The sequence below is a fragment of the Stigmatopora argus genome, chromosome 11 (assembly GCF_051989625.1).
Source record: "Stigmatopora argus isolate UIUO_Sarg chromosome 11, RoL_Sarg_1.0, whole genome shotgun sequence".
NCBI classification, from domain to species: Eukaryota; Metazoa; Chordata; class Actinopteri; order Syngnathiformes; family Syngnathidae; genus Stigmatopora; species Stigmatopora argus.
This window is the reverse complement of record NC_135397.1, coordinates 5,857,488-5,872,337: the sequence shown is the minus strand read 5'-3', so window position 1 is coordinate 5,872,337 and position 14,850 is coordinate 5,857,488. Positions and strand designations below refer to the sequence as shown.

Genomic DNA, 14,850 nt, shown 5'->3' with positions numbered 1-14,850 from the left:
GTTTTAACACCTTTGCACCATGGCCCTGCAATGCAAGGAGATGAAGTTTTAGTAGTATTTATATAACCAATAATAATAATAATAATGATATAATAATAATAATAACAATAACAATAAGAATGATAATGATAATAATAATGACAATAATAATAATAATGACAATAATAATAATAATGACAATAATAATAATAATGACAATAATAATAATGACAATAATAATAATAATGACAATAATAATAATAATGACAATAATAATAATAATGACAATAATAATAATAATGACAATAATAATAATAATGACAATAATAATAATGACAATAATAATAATGACAATAATAATAATGACAATAATAATAATGACAATAATAATAATGACAATAATAATAATGACAATAATAATAATGACAATAATAATAATGACAATAATAATAATGACAATAATAATAATGACAATAATAATAATGACAATCATTAAAAAAATGATGACAGTAATAATAATATTAATAAACTGTCTAATCTCATATGCAATTATGGAGAGAATTCAAGTAAAAGGTGTTGAAAAGAAGGGTTGGAGTTTATTTAACTCTGTATTAGATTAGTCATATCATATTTGATGTAATCCAATGCAGGGTGTATCTAATTGGTTTTGACATTTTAGACACTTGATTGCAGTGTACGTACTGTATATTTAAACTGAAAAACAAATGTATGTACATGCTACATCTATTTTTCCACTTGCATTTTTTAAACTGACATCAAACTGCCACTACATCTAAAGAGCGTGTGCATTTAAATTTCAAGCAGTTGAATGATTTTCAAGTTTTTTTCTCTTTGCAATATAAATTCCTGCAATCTCACCAACGCACATCATGCAACAGCAGTGAGTTAAATCAGTTCTTGCTCAACATCCCTGTAGGGGTCACTGTGGCCTCATCTATCAACTACATGTTCCAGACATTGTCAAGGGTTGGCTGAGATGATTCTTGTTTTTTGCTGTAGTGTATATATATATCCTCGTTTTCTGCTTTTCCTTCTACAAGAATTTTGGGTGATATGAAATTCAAGGCTCAAATATCTCATTTTTATGATAAGCCTATGCATAAGAAGACACAGTCATCCTTTGTTTTCTTGTGTGTGTTTGTGTGTGTTTAGCCTGAAACAAACAGCCAAAGAAGGTTTGCTATGCATAAAAATATTTTACTTTGACACACAGTAAAGCAATATTTGAAAGTAGTCAAGCAAGGGTTAAGAAAAAGCCTTGAATATGGCTTTTTCATTCCCCTTAGTCACCTCAAGTTAATTTCTCCTTATCTGACTCCTTCATATCAACCAATGTATGTGCAGTGTCTGAATTTATGAAATGCAAATTAAGTGTTTTGGTTGGCACAGATGCCTCCTTTAGATTACTGTGAATTATTATTATTTTTTTAATAATGCATTTTAAGACCGTAAGAACTTCACAAATGCATTGGTGAAATATGAAGATGTAAATGTTTAGTACTTTCAGTTGACATTTATTTTACATAGACTTCAAAATGATGCAAATAAAAAAGTATGACATATGATGACACATGATTACTAAATAAGTAATATGTTTTATGATGGTCTATAGTAAATAGGGTTTTAAACAAATAGTGACCAAACTGTTAATCTTGGCTTTCTTGTGCCACTGTACAGTAGTTTTGTTAATCCCAGTTGGAATGAAGACAGATGATTACTAAGTGACCTTTTAATTGAACATGTCTGTCTATTAATGACAAACTCCACCACTAAATGCAGTGAAAGACAATAATCACCAGCTGTTCTCTGGGTTGTATTGGCTGGACAGTTGTCCTCATGGAGGCTAAGCGGTGACTGGGCATCTTGATGAAATGGATTTTCATCTGTTGACACAACTGATTGTGTGGTTACTGTAGGGCTTAGGGAATGTAGAGTCATTATAGATATAGTGCTTTTGTTTTGTGGAATGAGAAACATGTCAAGGTCCTGCCAGCTGTGATGAACACGATCAAGCCTGGGAAAAGTCCAGGAGTTATGACTTAATTCAGCTATGTCAGTATTTTATGTAACTGCCCCATTAATAATGGTGACAAAAGTATAACAATGAATGATCTGAAATGGGATTTTTCTTTTCCCTTTTAAGCATGATTTGATTGCAGTCTCTTGAGTATCTGTGCTTTGAAGGATAGCAAAAAAACGCAGATGTTCGGCATTGTGTACATTTCACATAATTTCTCAGACGACCAAGCAATTTATTTTTTGGATTATTATAATTCATTTTTTTGCTCAGATACTTGCGCATGTATATCGGAATGTTTGTTCTTTATTTTTAAAAATGCAGTTTAAAAGGGGCAAAGGAGATGCTCAGGAAAAGCGAGCAGAAAAATAATGTAATCTACATGCTACCAGACTATGAGTAGCCTTACACATCACCAACATTTTATTTACGAATCTTACTAGGTAGGACAGACTAACTACTCGATACGACACAGATTGAAGGAAGACTGCAAAGGCAAAAGTCCTTAGCACTGAGAATTTCTAAAGACATAATTTGACTGAAAAGGGTCTCTCAAGGTTTTTTTTTTTTTGCCTTGCACGATAAGAATTAACAGATGTTGGTCATTGTATATGTTGAACAAAATTCCCCAGACGACCAAGCCAATTTTGGATTGGCAAGATGTTGTTTGCATAACACAACTCCCTCAGTAATTTTCAATATAGATAGACGAGATTCTAAAATACTGTTAGTAAGGCAGCAGAGTTCAAAGGTTTGCGTAGAGCCGCTTAATACAGGTTGATGATTTGCTGTCATTTACACATGAAGCAGCAAGACTTGACTTGGAGGTTGTGCAACCTCTGACAAGATGCATTTGTTTAACCTTGCTCAGCTGTGGCACTATAATGGGATGATGGCTTCTGCCATTAGCATGATGAAACGCACAAATAAGTGACTTAAGAGAAATCCGTTCAACTCAGGGGTTGCAATTTGGTTGGCCTTTGATGTCACAGCTGGCCATGGAAACAATTTAATCTCTTTAATAGAATCTCAGTCCCCATCCATGTGCCAACAAAGCAGGTTATTTTTTTCCCCAGAAGAAGAAAACTGCACAGCATTTTGCAATAGATCAGAATTTGCAAGATTGTATATTTAATATGGGTATCTTTTATTGGAAGAAAAAAAAACATCAAGAGATTGAACACATTTTACCTGTTTTGAAACCTCCGATTTTTCAGTCTTTTGTTTCGGACATATTTGAAGAAGTGAGCCTTATAAACACAAAAGAAATCTGCTAGCAAATGCTGTTAACTGATATTAACATTAAATACCAATGCTAAAATTCTTAGGGAAAATGTATTAAGTTTTGTTGTAAATGGTGGCCACCATTTTTTATGGGACAGAAATACCACCTGTTTTTGTAAGAATATAATTTATGGAAGTTGACTAAGAATTGTTTGATTTCCATCTGTTTTTTTAATCATTAGTAGAATACAATGCAAGGACTGTTTATTTTTAGTGACATTCTGTAAGCCGCCAGATGACGAAAGAAAGAGATTGAAGGAAGTTATGAAGCTCAGTTGGCTTAGATGAGTATGTTGTTTCCACCAGATGTAGTTTCCCGCATAATCGGGCAGTACATGTCTACATTCAAGCCATGGTAGTTGCCTGGTGCTTAAAAAACGGACTGTAGTCTATCTTATTTTGGTTGGTTTCTTGTACAATTGAATGGCTGAATTTGACAATAATGGATGTCTCATCAGTTTGATGTCAGAGGGTTTGGAGTTAATGACAACATTTTAGTGTCATTGACAGTGTGAAATCTGAAAAATTGACAGTACTACTAAAAATATTCCACTCATTCCTTTACCTTGAGGTGGCAGCAAGAGACCAACAAGTGTAAAATGAACACCTGATAGAGGAACTCCCTTGATATTACTAAATGAGCAAACTGGCAGTTTACAGCTACCTCTCGGCGTAACCTGCATGTTTTATAGATGAGAAGAGTCTCACTGTGAAAGAACGAAAGCACCTTCAGGACGACACACTAATTGGCTCTAAGTTAAATTAGATTGATGTTTATTGATGTTTATCGTTGCGCATTTTTCCATCTTTTGTTAATAGCCTGAAAAGGTTCTGCTATAGACATTTTGGAATGTGGCTTGTGTGCCAGTGTTTTACAGTACATACTGCAAATCTAGCAGTATTTACAAGATCATATTCAGACGGGAATGTTGCTAACGAAAAATAAATGATATTTGGTTATATATACAAAATGCGAATAAAATTGTTGCACAGCTGTCATGAACACGAACACACTATATTAACGGGATTTATATTCTTTGTTATACTTGTTTTATATTATGGCTAATCACTACCTGTATCAATGGTTGAACAGGATGGAATCACTATATGTAGAACAAGGGTGTCAGACTCGGGGGTTGGTTCGCAGGCCACTTTAACGTCAACTTGATTTCACGTGGGCCGGACCATTTTAGGTATTTTAGATTTTTTATATATGAATGGATTAAACCCTGAATATTCAGTTTTTTATAGATCTGAAACGATGTTTATTTTAGCTTTTTATATATATATATATATATATATTTTTTTTAGATTTTACAAAATGATTTTTGAACTAAAAACACAGAAAAAATTGATTTAAAAATTACAATTATTGATTTAAAAGGGGGAAAATCAGGAAATTTAATATACATCTATACTCTTCATTTTAATTTGGTCCTAAAACAGAAAGTCGCCACTCATTATTTACTTTCCCGGGCCACACAAAATGATGCGGTGGGCCAGATTTGGCCCCCGGGCCGCCACTTTGACATGTGATGTAGAATATCAATCAGTCACATGGACTGGCGTGAACGGGAAAGAGTTACTATTACTTTGGTTTGGAGTAACGCTCCGTTTCAGAAGGAAGAAAGAATTCAAATTGCCTTCAAAACGGCCTTGGGCAATTAAGCAAACACGTGGCCCAACCCTCTGCATCATTGTAACGCAATAGCTCTTTTACTATTATCCTTCATTTTCTCAACACCTGTGTACCAGTTATCTCCTCAGGATTTTGACCCAGTAGTGGAGGTCGCCACTCTGAGACAAAGAGGGAGATTCTTATCAGTGCTGTTTTCCCCTCCCGAACCACCTCCAGCGCCAACCCTTCGAATGTTGATAGATGGCTTCTCTGAAACTCAATATCAGTGATATAATCTGGGTGCTTCTTCACTGCTCTCTTAGGCTTGAGAGGGGTGTTGAGAAAATACTAAGTGTTCAACACTTGGCTAACGGAGGGTTGTGTTCATCAGTTTAGAGCCATTAAGGATAGACTAAAACAGGAAGACATATACAGTTAGGAAAAGTGGGCCTGTGTGAGAGAGATTAAATTATTAGTGTTCTTGATTGAAAAGTTTTACCAGTTCCCGCAACTGGTTGAGATACACTTTGACCTCTTTTTCAGAACACTCAGGCAGATTTTGAGACATATGGCCTATGTGACGCAGGGACTATTGTTTGATGTGACTGATTTGTCTCCTGCTTGAATGCTCTTGTTTGGTTTTCTTCTTGTCAGTAAATATACCTAGACAGTGGGAGACAATCGGTGGCTAAGCTCTCCAAAACAGATGGTTGAAATCTGTTTAACTCCCGGACTTAAATTCCCTTCTTTTCTCAGGTACCCTAGTTGGTATTGTGTTTACAGAAAAAAGTGACATTAGGCTCAAACTAAAGATTGCTTTTGGTGTTTGTCAATGCTGTGCTCATTTGAGTTAAGCCGGACATTTGTTTCCACTCAGCCCTAGCTCTTTATGACCACACATGGTGGTTTATAATTTAATTCCAAGATAAATGGCACTATGGCATTTGTTTACCTTTTTCACTTGATTTAATTGAATGCACAATATTTAAAAAATGGATTGCCATGGAATTTAGGAGAAATGTTAGAGTTTTAAGTTCAAAAGGGTCAGCGCGGAGACCAAAGAGAATGTCGCGGGGGTGGAGAAAGACTTGCGTTGCCTGGATTTAAAGAAAAGAAGCTGGTGGATTTCAAAGAAACTCTACCACAATGAGCGCTTCAGTGCCTCTCACTACACCTACTTGTCACTCACACAGACATCCAAGTCTGTGGACAGCTGGTCTTCAGCTTGTCCGTGAGAGCAGTTTTTGTAAGACTTTAGCACAAGACTGACACTCCAAAAATTATGGTAAATTGAGAAAAATTATATAGACACAATTACAGCGTTCAAAGCACTTCGGTTGCTCACTTTCCAGTTGACAGTTCTGATGCTGTGCATGGTGCTGTCCATTAGGACCAATTTAGGGTTTGCCATCTTGCCCGAAATAAAAGGAAGAATACTGTAAATCACTTGTGTTGTCCTTTTAGAAACAAATAACACACATAGATTTGACCATCTATCTTTGTTCCTCAGTGAGGGTGCTCATAGACTAGGAAAATCTATACTAGTGATATAAAAAAGTGGGAATCCAACAGCTAATAACTGGTGGTAAAGGTTCATTGTTTGAGGACTCCACACAAACTCTCCCCTAGCAAAAGACCTTGGTGGTTTTCATAGTGACCATGCCTAAGTATACATTCCATGTTCAGAAAGTGAATGAATAGATGTTTCAGAAAACCAAGAACTTTCGCTTTTTCCTACAATGGTAATACACTGTTCAGTTTATATAATTCATTTTGCTTTATTCTAGTGGCTTTTGTTGTATCTATATAGTTTTCTTTTGTAGCCCTTTTTCTAGCAAAACTACAAAATGATTCATTTCACCACCAATGTTTTGCTTCATATTGAATAAGCAAGCTTGTGAAGAAAATCCATCCATACAGCTTTGGTTTCAGGGCTTTGCTTGCTGAGAAATGTAAATTAGCAGTAATGGATAAGGACCCATAAAAGCACCTGCACATGTAATGTTAATGCTCTGCTTCGCTTGGGCTTGCAACTGAAAGGGTGAGTCTAAAGGCCATGAATAAATCACATGCTTTTCAGCAAAGAAGGAAAAAATCTTTCGCCTTTTACATTTACTGGGCTTTTTGTTATAAGGAGAGCAAAGTTGTTTTGGTTGATGCAAAATCCTTCCTCCAGGTTAGCTGTAAAGTAGAACCTCGACGTGTGGGTTGAGCTGAAACAGGCGAGGCTCTTTGGAGACGGACCATGAAAACATACTAGATCTGCCCTCGAGACGATGTTCGTTTGGTTGTCCTGCCAAACACCATTATGCAAAAACATCATATTGGTAGATACTCTCTACACCATGTGTCAAAGTGGCGGCCCGGGGGCCAAATCTGGCCCGCTGCATCATTTTGTGTGGCCCGGGAAAGTAAATCATGAGTGCCGACTTTCTGTTTCAGGATCAAATTAAAAATGAAGAGTACAGATGTATATTAAATTTCCTGATTTTCCCCCTTTTTAAATCAATAATTGTAATTTTTAAATCATTTTTTCTGTGTTTTTAGTTCAAAAATCATTTTGTAAAATCTAAAAATATATTTAAAAAAAGCTAAAATAAACATTGTTTTAGATCTATAAAAAACTGAATATTCAGAGCTTTTAATCCAGTTCTTTTTTAATTAAATTTAAAAAAATCTAAATATTATATCTAAAATGGTCCGGCCCACGTGAAATCAAGTTGACGTTAAAGCGCCCCGCGAACCAAGCCGATTCTGAGAGCCTTGCTCTACAATCTTGAGCACCAGCTTGAACATCCTTCCTCAAATCCAATGAGTTCCCGATGAATGCCAATCTGATCAGAAAATCTGAGATAAAAAAAGGCTGTTACTTATCAGCGATATTTCTTTCCTGGGATTTCTGAAGACTTTTTTTTTCATCCTCAATAATACCCACAGGGCCCAAGTGGCTTCTTTTTTTCCCCCAGCAAGCTACATGTTAACTCAATTTCTTCCTCCACTGCCCCTCAACTGCCTCATCAGAATTGGGTGTGGTAAACCCTCACATTTCTCCCATTGGGCAGATTTGAATGGTCAAAAATCCACTGTCTCTGTGGCTCACTTTGGCAGTTTGTGTCCTTGCTTCTTACATTACATTTAGGTGCCAACCTCGCTCTTTTTTTCTTGTGTTAGCCGCATCTGCATTAATGGTTGAGAAGCATGTGTTTTTCTCTATGCGTGCCGTCATTCGTGTTCTTTTGTGTAAATCAGAATCCATCCAATAATTAGTTTGCAATGTCCACTGTAAGAGGAAGGATACTGGCAAGCCAAAGCAAAACAGGATGTTAGACAATTGAAAACCACTTTTACAGGTGCTACTCCGGCCAGGAAAGCCCTGATTAACAAATATGCTTTCTTTTCCTTTCAACGGCTCAAGCCGAGTACATGTTGATGATTAATTATAATGTCCGAAATATGTTAGCAACATAAATGTCAAAAACATGAACATTTCTTTGTGTTTTTTTTTATTGCTTAATTTGAAATATATTTTTCAAATGTGTACATTTCATTCGTCATTGGCTCCAAAATTGTGGCAAACTTTATTTTGAACCAATAGAATTTGAAATTGTATCAATATGAAGGTGATTGCACACACACTACTATTTTTCCTGTTAGATACGAACATAAAGAAGGCATAGTAACTTGCATATTTCCAACCCTCGATCCTATTTCCGTTTCAAGGTCCTTGCCTTGTCGTATTCAGTATTAGTCGTGGCTTGTTAGTCAACCCACAGACTTTAATCCAACAGCATCTGGGTGCAAGTAGGGGAAAATGGGAATAAAACCAGAAGAGATTAAACTTAAATAGTTTATTTGATTGTTTCTCTTTTGCAGTTGAGCTTTTACAATGGCTATGACCAGTTTAGTTTAGTCTGAATTAGCTTTAGTAGAAGGGAGAGACCAACCGGGCAGTGAGAGGGGCCACGGCTAATCCCAGGATATTGAGTAGGCTTCCTAGGATGAGGCTGTGCTCCTTTGCTTTCCCAAGTGTGACTGTGGGGATGGGGCACCCGTATGTGCAGGGGGACTTTGAGGAATAGAGTGTATTTGAATTTTTTTTTTCTTCTTTGGTCCCTATTGTAAAAAAGACTTTTCACAGTTTAGGGGCACAGCATCTGGGGTTCTCTACCCACTGAAGTGAGTCTTCATAAGAAGTGGGAGGGGTTGAGGAAAAAAAGCCAGTGTTGGCTTCTCAGGATTAGGCCTGTTGGGATAATCAGGATCAGTTTACCGTATCCTCAAAGGGGGTAGAGAAGAAGCAGGGGCATCACTACCCTGTAGAGAAGCTGGCTTTTACACATTCCACTCTCACTCAAAGTGCACCTGCCTTTACCCTTCGTCAGGTTTAACACATGAGACTGAGATTAGTTCTAAAATTAAATTTCTAACGGTTATTTTATAATCAATGGTGTAGGCCAATCTGTCTCTTTGCTAATCAATATTAACTAGGTTATTCGGAATTTACATCTGTTTTTTTTAATTCAATCGTGAATCAATAATGTTTAGTCCCGTGTGAAAGACTACTTCGACTTGGGTGTCTTTGTTGTGCTATAGTCACATCTGCTTTTCCCATTAGCCAAACCCTTAGCTATATTTTCTAACTTTAGCCAAACAAAAACCCAGGAAATGGGTGTAACTCAAAGGCTGTCACTGTGCGTTACAATAAAGGGGCTTTGACGCAAACGGATACCCAAGTGGGGAAGGCCTTCTCCCTTAATCAAACTTGTATATTTTTTTTCGTTCACACTAAAACCTTCAAATGCTCCTATTTAAATCTCCTATAATTATATTTAACATAACTACAGTGAACTCTGACGGAGAAAGCCATTCTTTTCTGGTTACTATGACACCATTCAAGCAACTGCAAGTATGTGTTTAGCTGGTGAGCAACTTCAGCACGTGCATGGGCAGAATTAGTCGTTGCACAAAGGCCAACAAATAAGGGCTTTCATATTGTGGCTAAGCACTCTTCTTTAGGACAGTTGAATAGAAAGCACTGTTTTCGAGAATTTGTGCGCTAGCCGAGTAACAGGAAAAGTAGTGTTGAGAGATTTTTGTGGATTCTTTTCACATTCTAGATGCGTTTCTCAAAGATATTAAACCGTCTCCTCAATGTTATTTGTATTTGTCGTATTGATTTATTTTTTTACCCCCCCAATTATAATTCCACTGGAATTTTTTTAAGGAGTTTCATAAGATAAACGAACTGCAGTCGGCTATTAACCACTGGACACTCCTTCAATTCTCTGTATAAGTAAACATGGTCACTTTTCTTTTCTGTTATTGTCAATCACCTTTTAATTATTTTTCCTGCCCATTTCTTACAATGGTGCCTACTCAAATAGCTAAATATAGCAACAAAGACGAAAATGTAATTTTAACGAGCTAAATAAGAAATAGGATCTTATGCCATAACTGTAATCTCATTTTGCTGTTGAAATTCAACTCATAGTACCTTCCATTACATTACTCAATGAAACATAATTTTATTATATTTTCTACTTTGTCATATCACCTTGCTGACCAGAAAACATTAATTCCTTTCTACAATGTAAAACAACAGTCACCAAATATTTCCAAGTCTCATTATAATATTAAGAATTAGTGTTTGAATGGAATGTGACTCTTAGCTGCATTCTCGCGACTGTTGCACTTTAACTTTATTAATTGTATTCGTTATCTCAGTTCAAAACCGTGGACATTTACCAACAGAGTGAGCCTTTTACAATTCCTCACTTTTGTGACCCTGTAATTGATCTCCAATACAATTGGTAACTGTTAATTAAATTTTCAGCCTTAACATTGTTCGTTTACCACAATGCTGTTGAGATGGCCGTGCAGATTTTTAATGATGGGTAGCTCAGATGGTTTCGAAGACGGTTTGTGAATTTGATTATCTCCAGACAGCTGTGGAGACGAAGAATCGACAGACTCTTTCGTGGAAGTACTTAATGAAAATCCTACTTGAGACTTAATTGGAAACTGTTTGTCTGGGCGCATGTCTCAACTTACTGTATGCACCCTTTTAAACATTTCTCCTGCCATTTGCTGCACTCCTTGTGGCCCTGTGTTTTTTTTTCCTCTTCTGCTTCGCTTGGTCTTTTTTTTTCTCCTACTGTGTTGTGGACCTTCTGAATTTGTTCATTGTGTCCATTAAAATGGCTTCGCCCAATAAAGTCCATGAACAACGCATGTTAATTAATATTGGGGGTTTATGGTGTGTGGCGTGGTCTCGGCATGGGTTTTAGCACTTGATAGTCCTTTGGCAATGCCCTGAAAGTGCTATTTTGGAGGATAAGACCAATGAAGCTTGCCAACTAAAATGAGGACCAATAGTGAAATTACAGCATCAAGTACATTATCCTAATGTAATCAGGATATTCTCACCTTCATTTGAGCACATTTACACGGGGAATTGAATACCATAGACATGTAAGGCTGAAATCGAATGAAAATATAATGACTTCCTCATAAAATTAGCATGTTTTGTACCACCTAAACCATTTAACACATTGAACAACATTTATAGCATTTTGGGTGAACAAACACTTAAATTAATATATTTCTGTCGTTTTGTCCATTTCTCTTTTAACCTTCATCCCTTATGTTGTTAATTATATTTTGCATGACAAATGATGCTGACACCTTTTCCCTATGAACAGGTCAACAATATGGCCTTGATAATAATAATTACGATGGGTAGAATGAAAGAACTACATGACATGAACATGGAAGCAAATGCCTCAGGTTTATTTTGTTTCGTGGCGGCGGATCGAAGTATATTGCTCTTTTTCACCCACTGTAATCTGCTGCAGAACCTGCTAATTGCAGCTTCTTAAATGAACAACCTTAAATGAAGCCTTTTGTTTTGCTTGTAGTATCCAACCAATACTACTTATCCATTAGTCATAACGAAGAGCAGTTGCTCTCATTACCACATTTTGTGAAATATTAATGGCTTTTAGTGAGTTGGTGCCATTTATCATTCAAGCATGAACAACCTTTATGTGCACCTAATCTGTCTGTGAATGTGTTGATGTTATTAAAATAATATTACTATAATATTCTTAATTGATTCAGGCTTAGGTTTGTACTCCAAACACACATAAAAATGCCCCCAAGTGTATTTGGAAGATGTCTGGTGATGGGTTTGAAGGCATATTGGTGACATTTTCGGAAAAATATGAACAGACTTGCTCTTAATTGCATTGCATTATTTTTTAAATTGTATATCCGAACTGCCATTTTGTAAGAGTCTACCTTTAAATCTAGTTAATCCATTTTCTGCAGGGCTTGGTCATTTTTCTGGGGGAAACACTGCTTCGACTTTTCTCATTTGGATATTTTTTTTTTTTGTGCAATTCCATTATAGGGAGTTCATGACACCATTCACCGTCATGGTGTTTAATATTCTATCTGGCCTTGGTTAAGCACTGATAGGCAATCCTGCAATTAACGTCACTGCCAGGGTGTGTAACCACCCACCATGGCCGACTTGAGGCATTAAACAATAGTTACCACAAAGGTTTCCATTAATCATCCTCAGAGAAAATTTGCATCTGTCAAGAATTTCTTCAGATGGGTCAAGGTTATGACTCAGCTTTGAATCAAAATGTCCAGTTCCTCACAGCAAAAAAAAATCTCTGTTGAAAATATGACACCCTGGGAAATACAAATTGAAGCAAATAATTTAAAGTTCAGATCAAGTTTTGAGACCGGAAATTAGGACAGTCATTTTCAAGGCTCTAAAGTTATTATGCTCTTGTATTGTACTCACTTAAAAATCCACCTAAGCCATAATGTTTTCTTTCTGGCCTCTCTGGACTCAAATTGTGATGATTGACAGTGTATTTTTGTGGTGAGGGATTTGGTGACTAAATGACCTCAAAAGGAGCACCTGTCCAAGTATGGACCTGCTGCTCACTGCATTGCACTGCTGGGTGCGTTTGACATTATCCTCACTGCCATGTCCCTCAATCCTCACTAGCCCCTCACCCCCAGCCGTAAGACATACATAGCCTGCCAGATCCAATCTGTCATCAAGGGATTATTTAAAAGGCTGCACAGCAAAAGTCCAGGATCCTTTGGGGCTGTGGTGTATATACATAAATGACATGGTAAATTTTAAAAAACCCACATAAATGTCTCCAAATACCATAGCATGTGGTTGTCACTACAGGGGCCACAAATTCACAAATCTCTCAATTCATTTCTTTTATTTGATGTAATTTAATAATTCAATAATTTTACATATTTTAGTTGACTTATCTAGGGTAGTTTAAACCATGGCCAATTGGAATATACAAATGATTTACATTTGCATAGTAGCTATTGCAGAGACAAAGCTGTCATCATAGGTTCAAATAATCAGTCTCATTGTTAAATTAAATCAATCCCTGTCTAGAATGGCATGCCTACATTTGAAAGAACTCAAATAAATTAAGAGACAGGGTTATTCATTGAGCCAAGACCCTGTGGTGCCCTGGCAAAAAGACAATAGATGGGAGCAAGGGATGCTAAATGAATTCTCTTGTCCTGTGTGCTGTCCCTGATATGACCATAATTTGATTAGTGACCTAGTAACATGAAAGTGGAAGACCTTTCTCCATTCAATTCCAATGGGTCTCCAGGGGTGAGAGTCCATGTTACTGGGCGCAAAACCCTTCCATTGCAACCCTGCCCTTATGTCATGTATACACCCAATGAGACGAATGTGTGATTAATGACTGAGCTTGGAGTGTCATTGACAACTTCTGGTGACTTTACACAAAAGGCACCACAGTGTCACATCAGTACTATTTTGGGACCATGTGGATATTTGCTGCCAGCCTACAACCTGTAGGGGAATGTGCCTTTGTAGTAGCTAAGCTTCATCATTGGAAACAAAAAAATAGATGAGCTCTATGGAAACTGTAGTTAAATATAATAGTTGCGTGACATGCTTACTGTGCCTTTCCTGGCTCCTTCTGATTGAATTGTAGTGACAGAGAGGGCATCCGGCGTAGAAACGTGTATGCAAAATTTGTCATAAGAATTCAGTGTCGCTTAGGCCATCCCCTAGTTGGATGGAATATTTACAGCCAAATTGTTGTCATTTGTGATACCAAGAGTTTAATGCATTTGGTTTGTAACTGGACTGTTAATCTTGTCATTGAACTTAATCATGGATCAATATGAATATTAACATGCAAGTACCATTCTTGATATGTGCTTTATCATTCGGCTATACATTGACAATTGGTTTCATTAGATATTCAATGAGCAAAATATCCCTCTGATTGGGCTGTCAACAGTTGAAATACATTGTGGTGCTGATCTTCCCCATCGTTAAATGAAGAGAGTAGAGAATGGATTGAAGAGGTGGCTTGGCCTGCCACTGCTGACATGAAGATCTACTACGAGGAGTGGTTGAGAGGTTGGACCGCTCAAACCTTTAGCAATGAAACAAATGTTCCACTCCATCAGAAATGGAAGCAGAATGAGATGCAGGGTCGATTAAGTTGTGAGGAGGATGTGGCTGTGATCTCATAAAGGGCAGTGGGAGATGTATGGCCTTTTACAGGATCATTTAAACCACTTAATGGGGGGACAGGAATTAATGGCTTCCATTGAGTACAGTCAATTATATGGATAGTTTCAAATATTGTGGGTACCTTTTTATAGTCTAATGGAATGCCACCTACCCCCTTGCTTCTGCTTTTGACAGTTTGCTTTCAATGAGAATGGCGGATGTTGTATTTCACAATATGTCTGTTCTAATACATTGCCATTACTATGTGGGGCTGCCTTCCTTTAGGGAGCCCCTGTCTTGATATTGACAGCTCTTGTTAATTAGTATTAATGTCAAATAATTTACAGTTGCAATGGATGTATGTGCAAGCCTCGTGCTCTC

The 14,850-nt window shown here is 36.9% G+C and overlaps 1 protein-coding gene across 1 annotated transcript in view; it reads left to right on the top strand.

The window, feature by feature from the left end:
* The window catches only part of macrod2 (mono-ADP ribosylhydrolase 2), a 242,127-nt gene that overhangs the window by 3,036 nt on the left and 224,241 nt on the right, over positions 1-14,850 (top strand). The window lies entirely within an intron of this gene.